Source organism: Rattus norvegicus, chromosome 2, assembly GCF_036323735.1.
Source record: "Rattus norvegicus strain BN/NHsdMcwi chromosome 2, GRCr8, whole genome shotgun sequence".
Classification (NCBI taxonomy): Eukaryota; Metazoa; Chordata; class Mammalia; order Rodentia; family Muridae; genus Rattus; species Rattus norvegicus.
Window position 1 is genome coordinate 3,528,814 of NC_086020.1, and position 22,445 is coordinate 3,551,258.

The 22,445-nt window shown below is 40.6% G+C and overlaps 1 non-coding gene and 1 pseudogene across 1 annotated transcript; one reads left to right on the plus strand and one right to left on the minus strand.

Annotated features, from left to right (window-relative positions):
• The first annotated feature begins 313 nt into the window (after nt 1–313).
• On the plus strand, nt 314–466 carry LOC134486018 (5.8S ribosomal RNA). Its single transcript, XR_010064548.1, has one exon. It is a non-coding gene; the product is annotated as a 5.8S ribosomal RNA (ribosomal RNA).
• A 14,384-nt stretch (nt 467–14,850) lies between these two features.
• On the minus strand, nt 14,851–15,297 carry LOC134485703 (ubiquitin-conjugating enzyme E2 variant 1-like; annotated as a pseudogene).
• Nucleotides 15,298–22,445: the final 7,148 nt, after the last annotated feature.

Genomic DNA, 22,445 nt, shown 5'->3' on the forward strand with positions numbered 1-22,445 from the left:
TCCCTCCCTCCTCTGCCTTTATCCACACCTCCGTGCGCCAGCCTCCGCCTCCACCACCGCCTCAAGCACCTCCCTTGCCCAAAGCCGCCGGGTGCTGGGTTAGCGGCGTCCCATGTCCCTTGTTTCCCGCCTTTCTGATCCCGACCCTGTCTATTTTTTCTTTTCACATGTATCCTTTAGTTTCCCGCTGGCCGGCTTGAGGTGGAACCGCCTCGCCATTGGCCCCTCTCTTCCAGTGCAGCAGGGGCGGGCGGGGGAGCTTGTGCCAGTGTTAGCACCCATACAAGTCCGCTCACACCCCACATAGCCATACAACTCTTAGCGTTGGATCACTTGGTTCGTGCGTCAATGAAGAATGCAGCTAGCTGCGAGAATTAATGTGAATTGCAGGACACATTGATCATGGACACTTTGGACGCACTTGGGGCCCCGGGTTCCTCCCTGGACTACACCTGTCTGAGAATCACTTGAGCATCAATTGCCGCCCTCTTGCGGTTTGGCTGCCGCTGCGGGGGGGGGGGGTTGGGGGATGGGCGCATCGCGCGGCTTGGACTCTGCTCGCAGGGCCTCTCCCCTTGGCCGTCCGTCTCCCGAAGGACAGACGTGGGCATTGTCCAGCGTTCGTCCACGCCTTGTTGGTCTGAGCAGGCCTCATCCTCCCCATCCACTGGCACCGCGCACCGGCCAACCTCCTTGTGGCTCCTTCCTGCTTGCCCCGCTGCTCCCGCTCCCGTCCTCCCCCGCTCTCTCCACCATGTGGACGCGTCGGCATGGGCCGGTCGGGTGCTTGGGCGCCAGAGGGGCTGCGTTTCCGGGGTCGGTCATCCTGCCTCCGATCTGGTGGGAGGCAGGCCCTTCCCATGGGGTCGGTGCATCCACCACCACTGTGCACCCGCCAGTGCACACAGAGAGAGTGACCTGCAAGCGTCTGATAGGGTGGGGGCCATACCTCACCTGCGGGGGCCTGTCTCAGGTACCTCTCCTCCCCCCTCCCTCTGCCGGGGGCCGACCACTTGTGCGCCAGCCAGAGGGACACCGTGGTGTCCATGCGCTGACACGACTTGCCCCCGGGATGTGGGAGCTGGCTGGGGTGGAGAGGTCGCAGGCCACGGCCTGGGACCCCGGCACCCTCTCGTTCTCCTCTCTGTCCATCCGCCCGTGGCAGCACTCGCGCCCTCCTTTCCTCCTTCCCCTCTTGACAGTGACCTCAGATCAGACATGACGACCCACTGAATTTAAGCATATTAGTCAGCGGAGGAAGAGAAAGTAACCAGGATTCCCTCAGTAATGGTGAGTGAACAAGGAAGAGCCCATCGCTGAATCCCTGCCGCGTGCCGTGGCGCGGGAAATGTGGCATATGGAAGACCCACTCCCTGGCGCCGCTGGTGGGGGGCCCAAGTCCTTCGGATCGAGGCCCAGCCTGTGGATGGTGTGAGGCCGGTAGCGGACCCAGGAGCGCCTGGCGCGGGTCTTCCCAGAGTCGGGTTGCCTGGGAATGCAGCCCAAAGAGGGTGGTAAACTCCATTTAAGGCTAAATACTGGCAGGAGACTGATAGCCAACAAGTACAGTAAGGAAAAGTTGAAAAGAACATTGAAGAGAGAGTTCAAGAGGGCGTGAAATCGTTAAGAGGTAAACTGGTGAGGTCAGCGCAGTCCGCCAGAGGATTCAACCCGGTTGTCCATGTTCGACTGGGCCAGTGAACCCAGTGGATCTTTCCTGCTCCCCATTCCTCCCGACCTCTCCACCTGCGCGACTTTCTTCCCCCTCCGTGCGTCCCACTGTTGCCATCCCGCTCCTCCCAATGCGGTGGGGGGGTCGGCGGGCGCTCCCGGGGCGGGCGCGGGGTGCGGTGTGGGTGCCCAGGTGGGACCTGGGGTAGGGTTGGTGGGTAATGCCTCCCCTCCCGTCGGTGACTGGCCACGCTGGGCGTCCTTCCACTGTGGTGGTGCGCCAAAACCGGCTACGGGACCTCTGGGAAGGCCATGCGGGGAAGGCACTGTGGGGAAGGTGACTTGGGAGGTGGTGTGGCAACACCCATGGGCCCTGGACCACCCCGCCCCGACTATTACAGCACATCCTATCCATACAGAAGACACTGACAGACAGACACACACACACACACACACACACACACACACACACACACACACAGGCACTCACACACACAGAGACACACACACACAAATACATATTTAAATATTTAAAATGATGTTTAAAAAAACCAGTCTTCCTGTTTAACAGAGGTTTAAAGGGAAGTTGGCTGACAGAATGTTTTTGTGGGTTTTTATTCTCTTTTTTACCAAATAGGAGGTAGATCTGTTGGCCCTTTTATTAAAAGCCAAAGTATTAAGTGGTGAGCAGATGTATCAACCTTACCATTCTGTTCCTTTCATGAAAACCAGGTAGTGTTGTTTCTTTGACTTTTCCTTTTTGAAACAAAATGGAAGGAGCTCTACCAGTTGGCCTAGTTTCCCTGTTCCTTTTCCCTCTTCCACTGTATGCTCAATGAAATAAAGGAAATAAATGAAGTTTCTAGTCATTTATTTGTTTGGGAGACCCGAACTCTCTCTCAAGAGATATTTCCATCTCCACCCCCCACCACGACACACACAGGAGGCCTACTCCCTGTATGTGGGGGAAGGGGGAGGGGTGGACAGGAGCTAGCTGAGAGGGGGTGGGGTGGGGCTGGAGATATGCATGTCCCTGAAGGTCTGTCAGGGTAATACTGCTGCTACCCTAGCATGCTTTGCTTCAGTGCTGAGCCAGGCTGTGCCTCTTTGGGGGGGGGGGGCAAGTTTTCTGCCTGAAATCAGTGAGTGATGATTTCAGTGTGAATGTCTGATCCCTCGCTGTCCTTTCAGTGCTCTGGCTCATGGCAAATGACTGAAGAAAACCTTAGTTAGACTCACACCCAGCTGTTTGGAAATGGTAATGGAATTGATAGCACACCCTCAGGGATAGAGGAAGACTCCCTTTGCTCACTCTCAAATCCTAGCCTTGCCCTGCCAGCTCTGGATTTCTAAGTAAGGCTGAATCTGGACCATATTTGCAAGATTTGGCATTTCTGATTCATGTTTAATGTTTAGTTAAATAAAGCTTGTGAAGGGCTGGAGAGATGGCTCCGAGGTTAAGAGCACTCACTGCTCTGCTCTTCCAGAGGTCCTGAGTTTCATTCCACAGAAACCATATAGTGGCTCACAACCCTCTGCAAAGGGATATCCCGTGTACTATACTGCCATGTGTATATGAAAAGTGGTTTAGTGTACTCATATAAATGAAAATAAATAAACAAACCTTTAAAAGAATGAAACAAAATGAAGCTTGGAAAGAAACTGAGCATCTTAAAATGCCAGGCACGTCTATCCACTCCTTTTATTTTATTTCGTTTGTGTAAAACATAACCACAGAGGTAGTTCCCCTTTTATTGACCTCGATAGCACAACTGGGACAGAAGTGCAAACTATCATCTACCTATCTGGGAGTGGAGTGGTTGGATACAGGGAGATGGAACATTTGCAGTTAGTAAAGTTGTGCTGTCGGGTTTTTTTTCCTTTCCTTTTTGGATAGATATCGGGAGCTTTTTTTTTTTTTTTTTTTTTTTTTTTTTTTTTTTTTTAAAGAACAAATTTTGTTTTCTATGCAACATTCTGATCATAGTTTCACATCGCAAAGCTCTTTCCAGATCCTTCCTCCCCATCCTCCACCCCGTTGTACCCCAGGCCTGTCCTTATATGTGGTTGATGCATTCCCAGGTGAATCTCCATTAGAGAAAGCACGATATTCCCATCTCCTATGACTTTCAATGGCAGATGACTTAATTGCCAGTGACTTCGGACTTAACTCCATTTTTCCCTTGGAGAACTGGGTTTGGATCTGTTGAACGAAGGCAGGCTCTGGGATTTGTAACAAACAAACAAACAAACACACCAAAAAATATTTAAAGCAGGCAACAACTGCCTGCACGCCAAGAGACTGTTGACTCCTCTTTGGAGCTAGTATGATGTGAAACTTGTTTAATAAAGTAGAATCCACACAGCACAAAGGGAACACTTTAACAAATTATGAGGAAGAGAGAGAGAGAGAGAGAGAGAGAGAGAGAGAGAGAGAGAGAGAGAGATCTGTTTATCTCCCTCCTCTAGTTTTTCAGACTAAAGATTTCATCTTCCTCTGTCTCTGGTGCTGGTGGCTTTACTGATGGTTTGGGGGGATTGGGATAGAGATAGGAAGAAAAAGTCTTGAGTGCTGATTTTAAAACTTCCCCCCCTCTCTCTAGAACGCTCTCTCTCTCTCTCTCTCCCTCTGCTCCTCTCCCTCTCCCTCTCTCTCTCTCGCTCTCTACACACACACACACACACACACACACACACACACACACACACATACACACACACTTCCTAGGATGAAAGAAAAAAATGAAAAGGAAGGCATGCATGGTGATGCATGACTTTGATCTCACTTTGGTCTCAGTACTGGAGAGGAAGATAGGAAGGCCTATCTAGATGCAATGTGAAGAAGGCCTATGTCAGATTAGTTAATGGCTAGGTAACGGTTACCTAGCTAGTCTGCCATTTCGTTGCAATTACTAATATTATAAGGACACTTTCTCATTGGTTGTTTCTGCTGTTACTGCCAGAATTCATTACATATTCTGGTAGGTTCTTCTGTGTGATAACACACTCAGAAACCAAACACTGTAGAAGTCAGTCTACTGCTTTCTTTGTTGTCTAGTTACCTGCAATAATCTTGGACCTGAACCGAACACTGAGCAGCATTTCCCAAAACGATCCATGTAAAAGGTTTTATAAGCTGGACCACCAACACTAGAGCGACAGTGCAGACAGAGACTATTTGGAACCGGACTTCCATTTTGAGTTTTTGTTTGTGTTCTTGCTTTTTTCTATTGTCCTGTCCTGTTCTGTCATGTCCGTCCTGTCTGTTTGTCTGTCTTTCTCTCTGTCTGTCTGTATCTCTGTTTTTCACTCTGTAAATCCACACATGTAGTTCTTTCCATGTCTTATATTTCAAAACAAATAATGCTTGTTGTGCTTCTCATCTCATTCAAGGGTACTACTCTCTAGATCAGAGGAGCCCCCTTACAATTCTCCAAAGGTAGTGATGACTGGGGTGTTCAGTGCAACTAAGCAGGAATTATATGGTTGTTGCCATTATGCTTTATCTTACCCAAGGTAGGGTTTCGGGGCATGGTTGCCAAGATGGCAAAAAACAGACAGTGATTGAAGAGAAGAAACAATAACCTACAATTTTCCCTCTCTGTCACTGTTTCTCTGTCACTCTCTGTCTCTCTTCCCTCCTTCCCTCCCTCCTCTCTCAGACCTGAATGAACCTTGCAACTAAAGTAAATGTGCAGTGAAAAGAAGCCAGGTGCGGGGCTGCATGTCTTTAATTGCATCACTTGAGTGGTGGAGGTGGTTAGAACACTGTGAGCAGGCTGCAGACCTGATCCAGGTACTGATTTCCAGGGCTTATGTGCAAAGACCCCTGACTCAAATAAAGAAATGAAGAGGAAATTAAAGAAACAGATACAATTAACTTGGAATAAACCAAACAAACTAAGGAAAAGGGAAGGCAGCATTGGGGTGGACTGGCTTACAGAGGAGGGGCAAATATTTATTTGCCAGTGCCTCCTCAGTTGAACACACACACACACACACACACACACACACACACACACACAAAGAGAGAGAGAGAGAGAGAGAGAGAGAGGGGGAGAGAGAGAGAGAGAGAGAGAGAGGGAGAGAGAGAGAGAGAGCGAGCAATCAATCTGTTAATCTGTTTGTCTCCCTCCCCTAGTTTTTCAGATAGGGTTTCTCTATGAATTCTTCTGTAGACTGATGGCTCAGAGGGCAAAGCTGCTGGCTGTTAAAGGTCTAGGGAAAACATGAAGGCCTAGATGCAATGTGTAGGCCTGAGGGAACTGTTAAGGCCTAGATGCCCTGTGAAGGAGGCCTACATCATGTATATATATATACACACATATTCATATATATGAATATGTATGTGAATGTGTATACACTCACGTATCCTTTATTTTATTAGCTTATTTTGAATATAATTTCCATGCTAATCAAAAAGAGGAAATTTTCTTTGGCATCGGATTCTTCTTGAACACAAAATGGATATAAATAATCACATATTCAGATGTTATATCTAATATTGAGGAGATATTCCCAGATATGGTGTTAATCCATCATAGTCCATGTGTAAACACAAAACAGACGTAGTAAGAATTTTGTCAAGTGGATTTTAAAAACTTATATAGGGTTATTAAGAGCAGTGGTAACATTTTTTAACTTGATATTTTATATATTTACATTGCAAATATTATTCCCTTGCCGAGTTACCCACTCTCCCACAACCCACCCCCTGCTTCCATGAGGATGCTTTTCCTCCCATCACCCACTTGCACCTCAATAGCATACGATTCCCCTGCACTGGAGAAAGGAACATTCACGGGACCAAGGGCTTCCCCTCCTATTGATGCCAGACAATGCCATCCTCTGCACCATATGCAACTGAAGCAATAGGCTTTTACATGAGTACTATTTGGTTAGTAGTTTAATCCCTGGGAACACTGGTAAGTCTAGTTGGTTGATATTGTTGTTCTTCCTATGGGTTTGCAAACCATTTCAGCTCTTCCTTCACTCCTTCATTGGAGTCCCCATGGAGTCCGATGGTTGGCTTAAAGCATGCTTGTCTATATCAGTGAGGTTCTGGCAGAATCTCTCAGGAGACATCCACATCAAGCTTCCATCAATAAGGACTTCTTGGCATCAGCAATACTGACTAGGTTTGGTGGCTGCAGATGTGATAGATCCCCAGATGGGGCAGCATCTAGATGGCCTTTCCTTAAGTCTCTGCTCCACTGTGTCCCTATATTCCCCTCCCTCTTGAGTGTTTTTTCCCCCTTCTAGAAAGGACTGAAGTGTACACATTTTGTTCTTCCTACTTCTTGAGCATCATATGGTCTATGAATTATATCTTGGGTATTCCAAGCTTTGGACTAGTATATACTAACTGTGTTAATTCACTCAGGATGATAATTCCTAGTTCTATCCATTTGCCTAGGAATTTCATGAAGTCATGGTTTTTAAAAGCTGAGTAGTACTTCATTGTGTAAATATGCCACATTTCTGTATCCATTCCTCTGTTGAAGGGCATCTGGGTTCCAGCTTCTGGCTGGAGGGCTTTGCACTATAACTCTTCCAGTCTGATGTCTCTCTCTCTCAGTCATGCTCAAAAGTTTTTGTCCTGGGTGATTCTAGAATCCCATAAAATTACAAAAGCATTTTAATTAAATTAAAATATAGCAAAAGGTAAAACGATGAATAAACTCTGTTCAGCTTAATCTTTTCTTGATTATTATCAGTATATAAGATACATACTGGGTGACAACAGCAAATTAAGAATTACCCTGCAGTCCCTTAACCATTTTCTATGTATCTGTGGTGTTGTGTGTTGTAAGAATGTAGGTGGATGTGAGTGTGTGGTGCATGCCTGTAACTGTGTGGCTTTACCCATCTGTGCATGTGTTTTTGGAGCTCTGAGAAGGATTTTAAGTGTCTTCTTTAGTGCTGTTCACTGTTCTTGACATAAGTTCTCTTGTTGAACTAGAAATTCAGTGTGGAATTGGAGAACTAGTCAGTGAGCCCTCAGGATTCAGAGGTAATAGTTATGTGTAGCTATCCCCTATGCCTGGCATGTATACATGCTAAATATTCATACCCAAGTCCATATGTTTCTACCCTCTGAGCAATTTCCCAGTCCTAGATTGATGAATGTTTGCTTAAGATTTGAAAACAGACTTTAATTGTTTTCTGTTTTTGCTTTTGTTTGTAATTTTCCATAGGTAATTCTGCAGGTTGATATTATAAAACACACCTGAATAGACCAGAAAATAAAATAGGAGTAGATGCATTACAAGCAATTCTATAAAACCGTATTTTGCATACTTACCTTGTGAAGCACACTTGATATTTCTGGGTTTGCCTGTTATATAAACAGCATAGTTTGATATAAGGACAGTTTAGAGTCTTTAAAGAGAAAAGAGTAAGAGAGATACATCTCTTGAAATAGTATACAGAATGTGATACTTTTCACATGAGAATTAAAACAGAGCCACATAGCCTTCAGCAGAGGAAATGAGGGAGAAGTGTGTATATACCTTTAGCAGCACAGTCTCTGGAATAAAACAAACAGGGACATTTAAATAAATATATAGCAGTATATAAGGCTTCATTTCTCTTCCAATATTTGCAATCACATCGTCAAGCATTATATCTGGAGTCATAGATCACTGTGCTAGCTAGGATTGCACGCTGAGGATGGCATCGTGGCAGTATAGAAAAATAACTGATAGGAAAAGCAGAGCAGTCACACCATTAGGATTCATATGAATTGCATTTCCTCCCTGCTGGGAACTAAGCAACAATGGGTGAAACTGTACAAGTACCTCTGTAGTAATTTGGTGTCTTGGGGTTATGTTCACAGGATATACAGCTGGAGCACATGGTGTTCAATTTATTTTTAGTTTGTCTTATTTAAAATGTGACTGCTGTTAGTAAACATTTTTGTGATGATTGCTTGAAATTTATTTGCACTTTATTAGAAATTGTAGAATCATATTTATAATTTGCAGTCCTGGGGGTACTGGTGGTTTTACATGGGGAACAACAATGTCAGCAAATGATTAAGTCAGACAATGCTGACGAAAAGAACATGGGATACCACAGTTACAGCTGCCTAAGAAGTGATAACCACAACCTAAGGGAAGAGTCTCTTCCCTCAACTTCACTCCTTTAAGACATTGGCTTCAGCATCAGACAGGCCTTGACAAGTTTGATCCTGGGTAAGGGCAAAGAACACGTGTTCCAGTTATTCTTTTGTCCAGGTCTTTCAGACAGCCTAGGGCAGTCCTGGCTCCCCACATTAATAGGTACTTCATAGTATTCATAAGACTTTCCAGCTGGATGTGACTTTTGAATTTTCTTTCATAAGCAGGGAAGTATTAGATCACAGTCCTGTCTAACTGGCTGCTTTCCTCAAACCTGCCATTCCCTTTGTAACCTCTCAAGATAATTGATAAGCAACATATTCTGTGGCCTTATAGTCTCTCTGTCCCTTGCATCTGATTCCCAGGCCCCAAAAACCTTTAATGGTAACTCTGCCTCCACCTTTTTTCTTTCTGTGATTCATCTATTAGTCTAGATCACAAGGTATATATATATATCCTACCCAAAAAAATCATATGATTGAGTAACACCAAAATCCTATAATTTCTTGGAAATTAAAAATCCTCACTATCCTATCTTTGTCTTTAGTATCCCATCATGGATATATGTGCCCATGATACAATAAATCACTTCATACTTAAGGACTTAAGCATGTTTTCCCTTCAGGACACTCGACACACAATATATGTGCTGCAGTAAAAATAAAAACAACAAAACAGAAAAAAAAACCAGACAGAACTGGTTCCCAGTTATACCCTAGGTGTCTCACTCCCTTAATATTTCTGGTGCCATTGGAAATAGCAATAATTTATCTGAATGGCTCCATGCTCCCCCCATCTACTTTCTGACACACTATTCTTCCCAACATGGCTCCCTGTCAGGCAGTTCCTACCTCATCCACAGCCCTCTTGGTTGGGTTTCCACCACGCCAGGCAAACACATCCCGATTCTTTGGTAGGTCCATGCATCTGGACACCATACACTCTCTTAAACTCAATTAAGTTGCCTTATGAACGAACACATCAAACAATATTTTCTGATGCAATTGATAAGATATAATTTGCCAATCTAGATGGCACAGAATCCTCTACACACCCATCCCTTGAGAATAGTCATAACAACCTGTAATATGTACAGAGAGGCATCTAAACATCTACTGCCATGTTCTCTGTGCTCTCGCATTCTCACTCTGGCTTCCTCTGCCTCTCTAAAACTTTTCTCCCACCCATCCTTCCTTTTTATCCAATGAAAGGCCTGGTTCTATACCGTACATCCCTTTACCTTAATAATGACATCAATCTACTCTTTTACCCTTTTAATTAAAAAAAAACAGAAACTTTATTCTGAAATATAAGTTGAGCACAAGTATTTTCATTTTGTAATTTAAAAGTATGAGATGTACCTAACACCAGCCCAACTTTTATCAGTTAAACAGAACATTTAGATATATTTTAGCTTTTAAAAGGCTTAAAATCTGTTATATCCTGTCTAGCTTATGTATTATCTGATAACTAGCTAATTAAATATGTATTCTTAAAGTTAAATTGTCTGAGTGGGTTATAAGATTATACTAAGTTTTCAACCCCGCCAGTAATCTGAGAATGAGCCGTATATCTGTAAATATAGGAAGCCTAGCATGACTTCTAGAACTGAGACAGGTTATAGTGACAATTTTCTATTTGCACAGCCCCCTGTGAGCAACACGTAAGAGCAAGTCTCAGGCCTCTGGCCTAGGATCATCAGAAAGAGTTTTGAAACACTGAATTTTGAAGGGCTAATCATTCTGGCTTGGCAGAAATTTTCAGCCAACTTATTCTGCAATTTTTCCTATTCTGGACAGTAATTAGTCTGTAGAAGAATTGGAGCAATTTTTGCATAGTGTCTGTCTGCCACAATAAATCACTTCACGTGGAGGTGGAGATTTTCAGTTTCTTCTTTGAATATACCAAAGGGGAGATGGTGGGAGTGAACATGTCTCAATAAAAGTTAAAGAACATTAAATGTCATATTTTGTGGACTTCTGGTGTTTTTTAGAAACCATCTACCTATATAAGTAATCTGGACTGTTGTCCATTAATTATCTTAATAAATTATCTTGAAAGCATTCTAACAATAAACTTAGAGACATCAATTTGCTATTTGGCCTTAAACTCACGTTCTTAATCATCTCAGCTTCATTTTTTAATAGCAGAAAAGGACTGGGTAAAAGCCATATATGCTGAAGTGTGTTGTATAGGCACAATACGTGTACATCAGAGTAACAATATTAATTTTAAATCAATGTGAAATTTATATTAAAGAAAATCTTAAAAATCTAAATTTGTATCAAATAAATTCTGTGCCAATGTAAAAGATCATAATTTTTGTTTAGTAATAAATATAAAAGTAATTATGTATAGCTTGAAGAAACCATTGAAGAGTTTTTGCCCCAATTACCTGGACTTTGGGGGACTAAAAGTAGTTATTCTAAGGTTGTTTTTCTGAGGAATTTAGAAATGCGTATAATTTAACAGGGAGGCATTAGCTCAAACTGTTTGTACATACTCTCATTCGGTGAAAAACCTTGAATTTATTACTAAGCTAAAGTTATAATCTTTTACATTTGAAAGTATATTATAATACATTACATTCTCTCCCATGATCTCTTACGATGATCTCTTAAACAGTGAAGAAAATTTGTACATCTTTTAAACTCATCTATTATTTCTAGCTTTATGTATATAAGCTATTTAGAATTTGTCTATAGAGATATTCTATCTTCTGTTAATTAAGTAAACATTTGTCCTTTCATATTTTTCTTTATTTTTTATATAAAGAAATATACTTGTATGCACTCTACATTCTCTTTACCAAATCTCACCAGATTTCCTATAATACATCTCCTGACACCATGTCTTCATCTGTTTACCTTTTAGATCTCATCAAAGAATCAGAATCTAGTGTCACTTGTGAAGGGAATCTATTGAAGCACAAGCAAATTACCAAGGTAATACCCCCCCCCAAAAAAAATGAATGATTCTTCATTCTCCAGTAGCCATCAAATGTCAAAAGCACCTCAATATGGCATTGGCAAGGGTTTGTCACCCCATCTAAGCCCTGACTCTAGCTGGCTTGATCATGTGAAAGTATTGTGTTAACACAGGTGCTGTGGGTTCATGAGTGTGATAACCATGAGCTCCAGAGGACAGCTTTTCATTCTCTATACCGAACAGCTATCACAATTTTCTTGATACAATAGAGATCAATTCAATGTTCATTGCAAGAAGTCAGGAACATACTCATCTAATTATGATGGAGATGTTATTAAAAATTTTATTTTCTAAATGCCTTTTATTTATGTAAAATTCCAGAAAATTTTATTTCTGCTTATGGTCTGAAACATCTTCCTTTCATTCACAACAAACACAACGGTAGTTCTAACTTTTAAATGAAATTATACTATAATGTATATGTATCAAACTTTTCCAGATTTTTGTGCATGTGTATCCCATTTTTAAGATTATTAAGTTTTTTCTTAATGTTTTCTAGCTGTATTAATACGATCATAAGATTTTCTTTTTAAGTAAAATAACTTACGCATTATTTTACTAACATAAGTCTTAATTTTATATCTCAAATATTATTTTCTATTGCATACATAGATGAATTTTAGTTTTTAACATTTGGTTAATCAATTAGTTCCTTGTTTATTAAATTGTAAATTTATACTTTTGTGTTGAAACTAACATTTGTAAAGTTTTACATACATAATTTTAATATTTATTCAGCTGATATCACGTGATTCATAAAATTCTTTCTCTTCAAATAACTACAATATAGATTTTGATTAGTTTAATGAACAAAGACTATTAAATGCACCTGTAGAAATTATTGATTTGAATATTGATTTGGATAATTATAGAGAATAATTTGATATTAAATACTGGGTAGGAGTGTGGGACTGCATTTTAACTCTCTGAATTATGCTGTTTCAAGGTTATGTTAAATGACTTTTTTTATAGATATGTACAGTATTAACATGACTTATATTCAAATCATTGTTCTTTGTCCTTCATTTTCTTTTTGACTTTTTTAGTTTTTCATATTTAAAAGCAGTTTTAAATATTTGCTTTATGCATCCGTACATGTGTGCACAAATGAGTACAGGTACTTGCAAAATGTAGGAGAGGGTACCCAATTTCCAGAGCTCGATTGACAAGTAGTAATGACCCACCAAGTATAGATACTGTACACTGAACTTAGGTTCTCTACTAGAGACCAAGGAAAACCCATGAACCTTTTCTATGGGTCCTGATTTTAATTTTTGTTAAGGGTTTAGTTCTGTGTGCCTTTGTTATTCAGGAAAACAACTTTGTCGAATTTGATACAAATAATTTTGTGTAAATATTCATCTTTAATTAATTGGGATTCAAAAATTTGGTATTTCCTATTGATTTTAGTAAGATGATATCATACTGATATATACTATCAGAAAATCCTGCATGAAGTCACCATGACTGAAAATAGGAATAGAGAAGGCTTAAAAAATTGTACTTCATTAAAGGTTGACATGTCCACCATTCCTCTCATTAAAGTAAGCTCATATGTGGGAAAAGATACTTCAAATCCATCAGTTGAGGGTTTGCGTTATTCTTATACTATCAACTCAGCTCATTTACATTCTACCACTGAGAACAAATTTCCTCTCCATGTGACTGCCATGTGGTTATTATCATTGTCTTTTTGAATTTTGCTGTACATATGGCTAGTCTGAAAAATTTGGAACTTAATGAGGCTGGATGAACTAAGATTGAATCACCAGTGTTTCATTAGCTCAGTCCTTTTTTTTTCCCCTTTGTAACACCTCGAACTGCCTTTATTTTAGTATCCATCCACTTTTCAACGTTTAGTGGCCCTGAACAGGGTGGGGAGCTTGTCAATGAGCCAGGAGCCAGACCCACCTATCTGCAAAGGATCTGTGAACATGGTGATACAGAGCTCCTCTGGGTCCCTCCACAGGGTCTGAGGAGCAACACTGAAACATGAGTTTGCAGAGTCAGGGCCTCGTGCTCAAGCTGTCAGTCTCCACACCAGACCCGATGGGTGATCAGGTGACTGAGAGCCCTGTTCATACCTCTTCAACTTGTAAAAACAAAGCAATTATGGGAAAAGGAACCAACTCAGAACCATGTGCACTGAGGACTCTCCACATGGCCTTTCTCTAGGCATATACCCAAGAACCCTGAGTGGTGGCCCATCTGAGTCGCCCTGTGGCTGCTCTGTTCACCTCTAGACCTGAGCTCAAACCTCAAGAGTTGATGGTGGTGGCAGGGCCGCGGACCCAGCACTTCCTTACCAGGCTGGTGGCAGGTGAACAAGTGTGGTCCAGAGCTAAGGAAGGGAGGCCAGGGTTTTTCAACCTCATCTGATAGCTTCTGGCCACAGCAAGTGTTTGGTGGTGATGGGCAGCAAGGGACTTGAGGAGGGGAAAGCAGCACCCCTTGATAAAGATGGGGAGACTGAAAACTCTTAATTCCTCACCCGTGGCCAATTTCAGGGGAGGGGAGGTTACAATCTAAGCTTTGACCAAGGGTGGGAGTGGAGGAGTGGGGACCATGGCTTGGATGGGGCAATCACTTAGACTTAAGAAAGCATGGGTACAGCCAGGGCACCCCAAGCCTAGTGGTGGTCAGTCCCACGGCTGCTACCTGAAACCTCCCCATCTATTCTATGGGCTACCACACAGCTGTGGCAGAGGGCTTGGCGGGCAAAGGCATACCCAGGCCAAGTGCCAGCAGCAGGTGATTGTGTGAGACGTGTCTGAACATAGTTGCTTTAGCAGTGCCCACTGCTCCCAAAGGAAACCGATTTCAACACACCTTATTGATCCCATAAGTTCAACCAGGCAGATGGTGGTTATACTCGACAGATGATGTTACTCAGCACAACTTAGGTATTTCAAATGGACAAGAAGTTAGTATCAGAGCAGTGTCTCAGGATGAAGGCTAAGTGGGGCTTCCTCTCCAGTACTTTGAGGTCTACAGATGGATCTAGAAAATCCACTACTGTGGAAAATGAAGACTTGGGTTGGATGGGGAAGGGAGGCCCGGGCCTTGGTGACTAATGGCTGTAACTCTGTCCTTCTCGTGGCTGTGGCAGCTTCATGTCCTCTTTTGACATCATCAAGCACCTCAGTTCCTGCAGGATGACTTTGATGGTGTGGGAATTCTGTCACTTTGCCAGCACTGCCATGGCTTGTGGATCCACCAGTCCATTGGAACTGCTCACGCCGTTCATATTGACTCTTGTTACAAATCTCACAGACTGGGATGCTTCTGGATACTAGAGTGGCCCACACTCTATCTTAAGTCTGTATATTCGGTTTTCATAAATTGTTTGTAGAGGTCCAATTATCATGCCTGTCCATCTTGTGAGTGTCATGTCCTCATCGTCCTCCAGACCCTAGCTAACTGTGCTTTCGCCTACTCCTTTCTGGCCTTCTTGCAGCTCTTCCAACAGTTGGAAATCTCGAAGGACTTTTATTCCTGAGCCTGTGGTGGCTGCCATTTTGCGTCGCTATCGCTCAAACTCAGTCCTTCCTTTCTTCCTCTACCTCTAGGTCTCTAGTTCCTTCTCTCTCTCTCTCTCTCTCTCTCTCTCTCTCTCTCTCTCACTCACTCTTTTTACCACAGGGTCTCATGAATCCCAGACTTGCCTGAAGCTCACTACATATCCAGTGATGACTTTGAATGTCTGATATTCATCAATAAATTATAGATATGAACAACCATGCCTGATCTTGTACAGTTTTTGAACTCATCCAAGGGTGTCTTCCATACTGGCATGTAGCCTGTCAAATGAGCAACTTACCAAATCTCTTCCTTGTTCCCTTCCTTCCTTCCTTCCTTCCTTCCTTCCTTCCTTCCATGCTTTCTTCCTTCCCTTCTTTTATTTTCCTTCTTAAGAACGCCAGTGTTTTCTGTCCTCTGACCTTGTCTTCCCTTCTCTGCCCTCATGGCTCTGCTCTTGTCTGCCTGCTTCTACCCAGTCTCCAGGCCCTCACCCCTCGCCAATCCTTCTTACCCCTGATCTCTTGCATGTAATCATTTCTCAAGAGCACATCTTGGCATGGGTCTGCAGTAAGTAATACTCCCTTAATGTATTTTGTTTCAACCTCATGTATTAAATTTGTTATCACACTAACAAGTCCTTTATGTAGATCTTTTAATGAACTTCTTGGGGGTGCATTTTATTTAGCAGATGTGTTATGCTATGTGTGTTTTCTTCAGTGGCTTGTATGACACAGTTTAAGAGTCATTTTAGATCAGATAACAAAGGGAATATTTTAGTAGATTGTTTAACTACTTAATGGTAACAAGTAAGTGACAGTTGGATTTATTGATGTTTTATGCAAAGAGGACATTAAGTGTTATTCAGGAGCGCATAGATTCCCCATTGACACCTCTTACAAGTAGAAAGTTGGAAAGTGTTTAAATATGAGACTAAAAGTGTAGGGAGAATGTTCTCTGGACAGACTGCACTGATAAAGCAACCTGAAAATAACACATTTTGATAAGGCTTACTTGGGATTATACTTTTGTCTTTCATTAATTGGACATTTGAGTTTTCAAATTTCCCATTTCCCTTGATAAAATATCAATGAAGAGTACGTTATGATATAAAATTGACTTTTTTTTTTCTCTCTCCATACAGAATCTCTGCCTACCATGAGGCAGTGCTGTTGGAGGATGAAATCTGAAAATCATGGATGGGGAAAAGGCTGTGTTTTTATGAATAAAGATATTTACATATCCAGATAATTTTTGTTCATTTTAGTTTACAATATGGCTTCAGGTAGAATATATTTTCACTGTTCAAAAATTCTAACCTTTATAGTTAATTTTACTCTCAAAAATTATGTTCAGAGGAAGTATATATTCTTGCACAGAACAATTCAATATATTTTTGTTTAGCTCAGTATTGCTCATAATTCTGAGAATTAGGAAAAACATATAAGTATCTAGTACATAGTGGTATTAGTTAATCTTCTGTACATAGCAAAACATATTCTTTTTATGTTTCTAGTTTTTGAAAAATACAAAGAACAGATAAAATTTACTAATCAGTAAAAGTAAGTTGTTTGCACTTTGGACAAAGTATACCACTAGTTGTCACCTATAGCTTCACTTTAAAGGCAAACTAATCTTTACTATATTAATCCTGCCAATCCATGAGTTTGGGAGATCTTTCTATCTTCTGAGATCTTCTTCAATTTCTTTCTTCAGAGGCTTGAAGTTCTTATCATACAGGTCTTTCTCTTGCTTGGTTAGAGTCACACCAAGGTATTTTATATTATTTGGGAGTATTATGAAGGGTGTCATATCCCTAATTTCTATCTCTGCTTGTTTCTCTTTTGTGTAGAGAAAGGCTACTGATTTGTTTGAGTTAATTTTATACCCAGCCACTTTGCTGAAGGTGTTTATCAGGTTTAGTAGTTCTCTGGTGAAACTTTTGGGATCACTCAAGTATACAATCATATTGTCTGCAAATCATGATAGTTTGACTTCTTCCTTTCCAATCTGTATCCCTTTGATCTCCTTTTGTTGTCTGATTGCTCTGGCTAGAACTTCAAGAACTATATTGAATAAGTAGGGAGAGAGTGGGCAGCCTTGTCTAGTCCCCGATTTTAGTGGGATTGCTCATCTTTCTCTCCATTTAGTTAAATACTAGCCACTGGTTTGCTGTATATGGCTTTTACTATCTTTATGTATGGGCCTTGAATTCCTGTTCTTTCCAAGAACTTTATCACGAAGGGGTGTTGTATTTTGTCAAATGCTTTCTCAGTTTCTAATGAAATGATCATGTGGTTTTATCTTTCAGTTTGTTTATATAGTGGATTATGTTGATGCTTTTTCGTGTGTAAAATCATCCCTGCATCCCTGGAATGAAGCCTACTTGATCATGATGGATGATTGTTTTGATATGCTCCTGGATTCGGTTTGCAAGAATTTTATTGAGTATTTTGTGTTGATATTCATAAGGGAAATTAGTCTGAAGTTCTCTTTCTTTCTTAGGTCTTTGTATGGTATAGGTATAAGAGTAATTGTGGCTTCATGGAAGGAATTCGGTAGTCCTCCATCTGTTTCAATTTCATGGAATAGTTTGGATAGTATTGGTATGAGGTCTTCTATTAAGGTCTGATAGAATTCTGCACTGAACCAATCTGGACCTGGGCTCTTTTTGATTGGGAGACTTTTAATGACTGCTTCAGATTCAATGAAATCCCCATCAAAATTCCAAGTCATTTCTTCATGTAGATAAAACAACTTTCAAATTCGTCCGGAATAACAAAAAAGCCCAGGGGAGCTAAAACTATCCTTAACAATAAAAAGACTTCCGGGGAAATCACTATCCCTGAACTCAAGCAGTATCACAGAGCAATAGTGATAAAAATTGTATGGTATTGGTACAGAGACGGACAGATAGACCAGTGGAATAGAATTGAAGAGCCAGAAGTGAACCCATACACCTATGGTCACTTAGTTTTTGACAAAGGAGGCAAGGAAAAAAGATAACATTTTCAGAAAATGGTGCTGGTTCAAATGGAGGTAAGCATGTAGAACAATGCAGATCTATCCATTCTTATCACCCTGTACAAAGCTTAAGTCGAAGTGGATCAAGGACCTCCACAACAAACCAGATACACCCAAACTTACAGAAGAAGAAGTGTGGGAAAACCTCGAACACATAGGCACTGGAGAAAATTTCCTGAACAAAACACCAATAGTTTATGCTCTAATATCAAGAATCGACAAATGGGATCTCATAAATCTGCAAAGCTTCTGTATGGCAAAGGATACTGTGTTGAGGACAAAATGACAGCCAACAGATTAGGAAAAGATCTTTACTAATCCTACGACCAACAGAGGGCTTGTATCCAAAATATACAATGTACTCATGAAATTAGACTGCAGGAAGACAAATAACCGTATTGAAAAATAGAGTTCAGAGCTAAACAAAGAATTCACAGCTGAGGAATGCTGAATGGCTGAGAAACACCTAAAGAAATGTTCAACATCTTTAGTCATAAGGGAAATGCCAATCAAAACAACCCTGAGATTCCACCTCAAACCAGTGACTGGCTAAGATCAAAAACTCAGGTGACAGCAGATGCTGGTGAGGATATGGAGAAGAAGGAACACTCCTCCATTGTTGGTGGGATTACAGACTGGTACAACCATTTTGGAAATCAGTCTGGAGGTTCCTCAGAAAATTGGATATTGAACTACCTGAGGACCCAGCTATACCTCTCTTGGGCAGATACCCAAAAGATACCCTAACATATAACAAAGACACATGCTCCACTCTGTTTAAAGCAGCCTTATTTATAATAGCCAGAAGCTGGAATGAACCCACATGCCCTTCAATAGAGGAATGGATACAAAAAATGTGGTACATCTACACAATGGAATATTACTCAGCTATCAAAAACAATGACTTTATGAAATTCATAGACAAATGGATGGAACTGGAAAATATCATCCTGAGTGAGGTAAGCCAATCACAGAAAAACACACACATGGTATGTACTCATTGATAAGTGGATATTATCCCAAATGTTTGAATTACCCTATATGCACAGAACACATGAAACCCAAGAAGGATGACCAAAATACGAATGCTTCACTCCTTCTTAAAAGGGGAACAAGATAACCCTTGGGAGGGAATAAGGGAGGCAAAGTTTAGAATAGAAACTGAAGAAACACCCATTCAGAGCCTGCCCCACATGTGGCCCATACATATACAGCCACCAAACTAGATAAGATGGATGAAGCAAAGAAGTGCAGGCTGAGAGGAACTGGATGTAGATCTCTGCTGAGAGATACACCCAGAATACAGCAAATACATAGGCGAATGCCAGGAGCAAACGACTGAACTGAGAATAGGACCCCCATTTCAGGAATCTTAGAAAGACTTAAAAAGCTTGAAGTGGCTTGAGATCCCATATGAACAACAATGCCAACCAACCAGAACTTCCAGGGACTAAGTCTGTACCCAAAGAGTATACATGGACTGATCCTGTGCTCCAACGGCATAGGTAGCAATGAATAGTCTCGTAAGAGCACCAGTGGAAGGGGAAGCCCTTGGTCCTGCCAAGGCTGAATTCCCAGTGAATGTGATTGTTGGGGGGAGGGTCGTAATGGGGGGGAGGATGGGAAGGGGAACACCCATATGAAAGGTGAGTGGAAGGGGTTAGGGGGATTTTTCCTGGAAACCGGGAAAGGGAATAGCAATTGAAATGTAAATAAGAAATACCCAAGATAATAAAGATGGAGAAAAAAAAAGCAAACTAATCAAAATAGTGTAAAAAAACATGAAATTTTATTTGTAAGTGTGCTGGGATTTTAAAGTTATTTTTGTGGCAGGGAGTTGTACCTACTGTTTATTGGAATGTCTTTTCTTGGTTGTAGGATGAGCACCTGGCTGCCTTGTTCGAGAAGCTGGAGGAACCGTTTGTTCTGTTAAGCAGGAGGATGGAACACTGCGATGTTTAGAGGAAGTGCTATCTATATTAATGGTTAGCGATGTTGAGTGCTTTTTACTGGTTTTGTGCCCAATTTTATCATGAACTTTTTAAGATTAAGAAAATTTTATTTTAATCTTCAATTACTTATAATCTGACTTATTTGCTTTTCTGTTACTATAATGAAATAACATGACCAAGTCTGTTTATGGAAGAGTTTATTTTAGTTCTGCCAGTTTTAGGACTGGTACTATCATATTTTGGAACACCAGGGGCAATATTAGAAGTAATACTATTATAACGTAGTGTTATCCTAATAGTTGGGTTATAATAATCCTTATTAACAATCTCTGGTTATTCTAAGTCAGTAATTTTCCTTATGAGATAATATTTACTTTCACCTCCATAAATACAGTAGTCATGTGGCAAAAATAGTAACAGCTAATGATGAAAGAAGAATTCCCTGTGTATATAGACTTTGGTTTTTTTGTGAACTTCTTTTTGAAATATGTCGAATTATAACAGCAGTATTGTTGGTATCAGGAATTGCCATGAGCAGCGACACCATTTGGTAACTGTTGACATGGCAAGAGCCCTACTTTCCCAGTATTCCTTTGGTCCAAATCCCAATTCCACGTGGGAGTAGTTATGTCATATTCCAAATGAAAGGCAGACTTCTTCTGCCCTCATGCTCTCTCTTCTCTTCATTCTTTTCTCTTCTTTCTCTCGCCCCTTTCCCTTGTCTTGTTCTCACATTAAATCTCGCCAAGTGGAACTGTGTTAGTTTTGTGTGGTTTATTTTAATGGGTGTGGTGGGTATTTTATTACAACGAGATTTTAATAACAACAAGTATGATAATTTAAGAGCTTGGAAATCAGACTGACTGGAAATAAATTCCAATTTGGGCACTCACCAGATGTTGAACTTATATTACTAAAATAAAAGTTGTGGGTGATAGTAATTTTTCCCTGTAGTGTTGTGAGAATAAATCTAACTCCTTGTAAACCTCTTGTGTTTTATTACTTATCAGGAACATTGGGTAGTAGTAGCCATTTTAATTGTTTCATGAAATAAAGTTTGTAGAGTTGTGGAGAATGGAGTTTATCAAAGCTAAACTACATATAACTACACATAACTAAATTGTATAATCAGATTTATCTTATAAAATTATAATCTTAAAGGAAGAAGGTTAGAATGTAGAACAGGAAATAATGCTATGCTATTGTTAGAAGTGATTTAACATTCTATCAGAAAACTGAAGAAATGGAAATTCATCTATTAAGGTGGCATACAGTCCACAATACATTCTATATAATGTTAACATTATTCTTAAATGTGATTTTTTAAAATGGACTAAATATGTTTTTAATGAGAAGAATTAGTTTGGGTTTGAATGCTCTTTTTTAACATTTAGGCAATATGTCAGTATTGAGGGCACCCAGACATCAGAGCTCTGGAAGGCATGTTGATACTGTTTTTTTCTTTGTCTCCTGGGTGTGAGAAGTATAACAGATCTTAAAGAGCTGTATTCTTGTTTGTTTAAAAAAAACTGATACATAAGAGAGTGTGTGTTGTGTGTGTATATGTGTCTGTGTGTTGTGTGTGTCTGTGTGTGTGTGTCTTTGTGTGTGTGTATCTGAAATTATAACAATATATTCTTTGGAAAGTATTTTGTTCTTTCTCAATTAAATTTATTCATTTGTTCAAATTGGCTACCCTTTATTATCACAGGTATAGGGAAATTAGAATCCTACTGCTGTAGTGTACGTTGAAATATACAGAGAAGAGTATCTTAAATTGAGGACTCTGTTATGTCACATAGATGAGAGTTTCTGGATGTTTTCTATATCTTTTTATTGCTCATTAAGGGGAATTTTCTGCTATACTGTGTCTTCAGACTTTCTCTTCTGTTCAAATAACACTCCTCCCTTAATGTAGGTAAACATACTAACTTCTATGTTTTGGATAATTCTGTATCATTGAGTTGAGTGAACTGGGCAGTCTGTTTTGCAAATGAAATTTCAGGTTTATGTGCGTATTACTTACTAGTATTAGAAGCATTTATTTAGCATTTTTCTTTAGTTCTTTCTGGACAAGATAGCTACATTTGCAGTTTCGTTTGAAAGTCAGTTTTTCTCTTATGTGAAAATACTAGAAAATTCTAGATTCCCAACAAGGCTTTATTTTTGT